This window comes from Salarias fasciatus, chromosome 16, assembly GCF_902148845.1.
Source record: "Salarias fasciatus chromosome 16, fSalaFa1.1, whole genome shotgun sequence".
NCBI lineage: Eukaryota > Metazoa > Chordata > Actinopteri > Blenniiformes > Blenniidae > Salarias > Salarias fasciatus.
The window spans coordinates 5,664,417-5,670,947 of NC_043760.1; positions in this window are offsets into that span (position 1 = coordinate 5,664,417).

Here is a 6,531-nt window from a genome sequence, read left to right on the forward strand (position 1 = left end):
GCGCCACTCATATCCTTCTCTCAATCAGACTGATTGTTCCACACCTTGTCAACATTAATAATCAATGAGTGTTATTCACCACTTTATATCATTTCAAGATGAAAGTATGACATATGAAAATGAATAGGAGGTGGTGTATGCAACTTTCAGGCCATACTTTATGCATAGGTCTGGTTCTGTGCTCAGAGAACGACAAGCCAGCTTTCCACCCTAATGCACGGGTTGCCATTTTGACCCTAACCTACGAGCCTGACTGAGCAGGTACATGACCAAAACCAGCCAGTAACTAATTTTGTGTATGAGTGAGTCACAGAATGAATGAATGATGAATGGATTCTGAAACATGGGCTGATTATTGTGACGCCTGAGTCAGTTTGGACATCTCGCTGGAGACGCGTATCTCAGTCGACCGCTGTCGAGATAAAAATGAAACTCTGTGAGTAACAAGAAGCCCCGAGCTCTGCAACTTTCTCAGCATGTAATTACATTTCCCCCTCGGAGCAGCGCTGAGATGTGTCCCTCCATGTGAGTAAAACCTGGTGCCAGACGCTGATGGTGTTATTCACACTGTGCAATGATGAATGGCCTCCTCCTCCAACTGATAGTCCAGAAAATCAATGAAAATATTCAGTGATAATGTGATTAGAGAGGCGCAGGGAGGGAGGGAGAAAATGTGAGAGGAGACGAGGGGGCAGGCCGAGTTTCACAGACTGCAGAGATCAAATAAGATAAAACCTGTTACCTTCACAAAATGAAAATGATGATGTTTAGAAAACCTGGGACTTCTGGAGGCATCTCATCTGTGAGACACATAGTTTGTGTGAACACATGTTCCTCAGTATTTCTTGCATTAGTTGCATTGCATTAGTTGCATCACTGTCATTTATGTAATGAATACGTTTAATAAGCAAGAAACCAAAGATGTAGCAAGCGCGTTAGTATTCAGTCGCCAGCTCTTTTTAGGAAGAAACTTCTGATAACTGGCTCCATGTGAGCGTGAACGGGAACATACACATTCAGCTTTTGTGCCGTAAACTAACACAACACAAGAAGATATCGCCTTCAGTAGCTTCTTCAGCACGATCAACCTAGCCAGTGGAACGAGCTGATCGGGAGTTTTTGTCCGAACATTCATTTTACTTATCTGGGATGATCGGACAAGCGTCAATATCAAGCCCTGCCCTTGAAGGTCGCAAGATTCACGTTTCAACTCCGTGATTTTCAGGTAAAACTTGGATTTGGAGCCCAGGAGCCCAAACTAAGTATTTGGATGCCTAACCAGCATGTTTTTTGTGACTGTCAGTCACCAAAAGCTGTTTGCTGACCAATGAACCACTGTGCTAATCTTAAATGAACATAAACAGAGCTAGCTTTTCAGACATCGTAAATCACATTCTGCTTGTACAATATTCTAAAAGAAAAGACTTTCCCCAGTTTCTGTGCATGATCCAGTACAAGCCTCATAAAGTATATGGAATGTCAGTCTGGGTCCTCAGTGGATCTGTGGTCCAGAGAACAGATTCCACCTGTCTAAGTGTGTATATGTGTGTGTGTGTAATGCACATGTTTGTGCACATTTGTCGTAGGGCCCTGTCTAGAATCAGATGAAAGCAGTTTAGGAGCCACATCACATTATACCAGAAGGTTTTTGTTTTTTCTGACTGAGTGTTGATCAGTGCTATTGTCAGACCTTTGTTCCACATCACAGAGTGACATTAAAACAAAAACTTTGGCTCTGTGGGAGGAAGGCTAGTGGAGCCACCTGAAGCTCATCAGGGACTAATCACCTCCTCCCTGTAAAAGTGGCATACAGGAGAGGAGCGTATTGGAAACACACACACACACACACACACACACACCACACACACAACACACCCACACACACACACACACACACACACACACACACACACACACACGAGTAAGAAAGCATGCTGCAGTGGACTGCAGAGCCTGGAGGGCTGCAGCACAGACCAGGTCTCCTGGAGAGCCGGGTTCTGCCGAAAAAAGGCAGGAACAATGGTGTAAGGTAAGGTAAGGTAAGGTACTTTATTGGTCATTATACAGTGAATGTACAACGAAATTTTGTTCTCTGCATTTAACCCATCCATCGATGCCACTGAAGCATTCCGTATGGAGCAGTGGGCAGCTGCAGGGAGCGCCCGGGGACCCATCTCCAGATGTGGAGTCAGGTTAATGGTCAGAATCACCTGACTGGAGGATTGACCTATGGTGCATGTTATCGTGTGTGGGTGTTTGGGTTTTTATGTGTTTACTTCAACAAAGATAGTAAACCAGGAAATCGGTGCCTCTGTGCCCGTCTGCAGCCAAGAACCCCAGAGGACAAGGCTCTCTGCCACAGGCTTCATTTCAGAACTGAAGAAAAGGGGACCGGAAACGTCTCCCTCCAGGTAAAGACCCCAGGACAGAGACTATGGCTGTGTCCGAATGTCACACTGTGCCCTAACCCCTCAATCACTTTATAGTGCTGGACTACAAAGTGGACTTTATAGAGCCCTGAATCTGTTGGCGATTCGGACACGCAGCTCCCATACTTTTTCCCTCAGCGCCGATCACGTGACCCCCGGCCGGTACCATGGTAACCAGACGCACCGGCTCGCCAAGACGTAATTCCACGACACAAAAAACATTTGCAATATTTCTTTTCATCTTTCTAATCATTGCAGAAATTCAATTCATACATTCATAGATACATAGATTCGCAATGCACGATGGGTAATATTGAGCCGTCTAGGGACCATTGATGCTCACTACTTTTTAAGATGCATTGTGGGAAATTTCTAGTGCCCTTCTTTCTTGCTATCTGGACATTTGGACAGCCCTACAAATGGGCTTCACTCAGTGCCCTATAAAGGTAATAGTGTGGACATTTGGACACAGCCTATATCCCCAAAAGAAGCTGAAGCAGAATGCTAGTTCAACTCTAACCTGGCTGCACAGTGTGGACCTCCAGAGAACAGAAAGCACCACAGTGGTTCAGAGACTCATCTAAACAGCGACTGTCTTTAAGATGCAGGAATGTTGGTCTTTGTGTTCGTTCCAACATGTAATACAGCTGTTTAATTTAACTGATGTTGCTGAATAGGGTTTTTTTTTTTCCTGTTGCTTCGCCATTTTGGCTCAATGCAGTAGAAACACAATGAACTGAATCTGTGGAACAGTGGGTCATGTTTTCATCTCAATTTCCTCCTGTATCTGCTGAACTCTCTGGCTAAGATCCTGAAGCCAAACTATCTGTTCCTGCAGAAAACTCTGCCTGGATGCATGTGGAGCAGGTTTTCAATGAGCTGGGACGGTCTGATGGAAGGTGAGGATGATGACGACGCTGACAGAAAAAGATCAGATATTACATGAAAGGCAGAGAAGCTGAAAGGTGTGAACTGCAGAAAAAAACCCAGCTAACTTAAACCCTGAGCGCTGTCAGTGTAACCAGAGCTCCTGTATTGTTTGTTTGTGTGTCTGTCTCTGTTCCATAAAAACAAAGAAACACTCGCTAAAAGTCAAAGTCAAAGCGAAGCTCTATAGCTCAGGGCAGTAGTGACTGATACCTGGGTGTGCTAACTTTGTTCTCCTTGGAAGAAGAGCAGATAATTGATCACACCTCCACCACAGAATCACTGAATAGCTTGTTGTGAGGCCTCCTGGGTAAAGACTGCGTTTCTGGAGAGAGTTCCACGTAACCGCCGAACAACAGGAGCCATAACCTTCATTCATTCTACTGCACATCACTTCATAATGATAATGGGCCATTTGTCAGTGCTAATTCACCCAGCTAATCTTCCTACTGAACACAGCGACGCCAAGTTAATCTGCAGTAGAAAGTCCAGAGTAATAGCGCAGAAGATGGAGGAAATAAACGGAGGACGGCCTGTCAGCTGATGGATAGATGATGTGCCACAGGGGACAACAGGAGAGGGATGCATATCCTTTAAGTCTTTATCCCTGAGATGAATTTGTCTTGGAGGGCTGGACAGTAGTGTTATGATTACCGGTGCTCCCTCGCAGTCTGATACTCCTCGTGGGGCTTCCCCTCTTCAGCTTGTGTGTCTTTTCCGGGTACTTTGACTGACGTCCTTGATTTAAAAAGACATATGTGTTGGGTTCAGACAGCTCTTCGTGGGGTAAGAAACAATACAGTGCCTTTCAGCTTCCTCTTGTTTCAGTTAATCTTTACAAGTTGATAATACACTGATTTGCTGGATGGGTGGACGAAAGGATTCTCGCTTCAGGAACATTTCCACAGCCTCCGGCCAGTTTGATGTCCTTGTCTGGTTCATGTATTTGAAACACAAGGACGATCAATACTGAAATAGGTTTTAAACCTTAATTGAAAAGGAACGCCATTAGCATGAAGACTTGGGGAGAATCCTGATCTCCTCAGTGATAAACTGGATCACTTGTGGGCTCAGAGGGGGGAGCAGCACTTTCAGAAGCTTTCTTTGTGTTGCAGTAATTGATGCTTTTCTGTTTGTTTAATTTTCTTTTTGGGAACTTTTAAACATTTTGCTTCAATGGATATGAGGCTGTGCGCTATGAAAGTAACAATTTCCAATGATTTTTCTCCTCCTGGTGTGAATAGCGAGGTTTTACTGTTCCTGCCCCGATAGACTCAGTGAGGCTGAACCTGCTCTACATCAATAATTAGCTTTTAATACAGCTCCTCTCTGCTCTGCCTCAGAGGGCCTGAGGAGCATTTCTTCCTCTACGAAAACAATTACTGGCCAAGAAACGGAGCAGGATTTGACTTAGCCACCAGGAATTCTTGAACAAGTTCATTTTTGAGAATTTACTTTCGCCTTTGTTAAATTAATTATTGTTTTCTACCGCCTGTGTTGTAAGTGGCCCCTCGTCTGAGCACAGCATTCCACTGACGTGGCAGAGAGAGTTGTTGGCGTACATGTAACAGGGCTTCACCACTTGCGGCTTTCATATTTCAACACAATCATCGCGGAGCTGCAGAAACAACACCTTAGCTGTCGGGTGTTAGAGAAAACAGCTCTGTCTCTGGAATTCTAAGAGCCGGAGCCCGTAAGCAGCCCAGAAAGAGCAGGCTCAAGCCTACTGTACACACTTAACCAAGGAATTCAATTACCCAAGTCTATAAAGCAGAGGTTGGGGACGGGGGTTCTCGGGTGACAGGTACACAGCGAGTCCACCTGCAGCAGGCATGTCATTCTGAGGTTTTCTCCCGGGTAGAGCTGTGTTCACGTTCAGGAGCTCTCAGCTGTCAGACAGACAGACAGACGATCAGACTTCTTTCAAGCTTCATCCAGTTTGCTCAGTCTCAGCAGGGCAATGAAACAGATGTGCAATTAAAAGGTATCGAGCGGAAACAACAGGCGGCTGGTTCTCTGGAGAGGGCGGATCAATCGGAATTGTTTTTCATTTGACATAACGGACAACTCTCAATCATCAGAGCTCACGTCTGAACTGAAGAGGATTTTATTTTATTAGACTTACAAGGTGGACAAGGAAGACGGCTGGTGCCGGTGGGATAACACAACCAGGAAAAGTATCCATGATCAGAGTGTGTTAACCTCAGGCAGACTTTGCACAGACCTCAGCAGCCCTCAGTCTCTTTTCCCACTGATGATACCAAAACAATTTGTAAAAACCTGGAAATTTGACACTGCACATAAACACATGTGGACTCTGATTTTCTAACAGGACTCTTGTGACTGCATCTCACAGAGGGACACGGTAATGTACTGTTCATGGAATATCGGGCATGTCTTCCACTTCGTTAGGAATTTATGCTCATTCATCAATTGAACAATGTCCTTCTGATATGTGCTCTTTAAAGGTGCTGTAGGCAGGATTTTGCTAGTCAGTGCTAATTTTTCTGTGTTTTCTTTGGATTAAATGTTAGAGTATCCATTGATAATCCTTTAGGAGTGTAGCATAATTGCACTACCGCGAGAGCGCAGCGTTTCCATCTGTCTCTGTTCTGAGCTGAAAAGGAATCTCGACAGCTCCAGGTATCTTTGACCAATCAGAAAAGCCCCTGAGGCTCTAACCATGATTGGTCGAGAGGCATTCGTCGCACGTTCGTGGGAGGGGCTTAACTTGCGTAAGGGCGTGATGTCAGAGAAAACAGGACAGGATTGGCTGTGCTGGGTTTCAAATCGCCATCTTAGATGGGTCAAATCGCCATCTTGCTTAGGTAACCCTAAGCAAGATGGCGATATGTCAAATCCTGCCTACAGCACATTTAAGGTAGTTTTGTCGCTTTCACCCTTCTTGGATTTCTCTGAATCTCTTTTTTTTCTAAAATTCTGGTGCCAGAGCAGCTCCACACACATTAGTTCCTACCTGACATTCTTTCTGAAATGTGCAACACTGCTCACAGTGACTGCAGCCTGCTCACCATTGACCAAACTAAGGAGCTCCGTGAAGGGTCTGGAACAGATAATCATCTGACATTTCCCTCTGCAAGATTCCCTCCTGCAGTGCATCACTGTTAACTGGAACGCTAGCTCAGTTAGCATGGGCTAACCTCAGAAGCGAGAC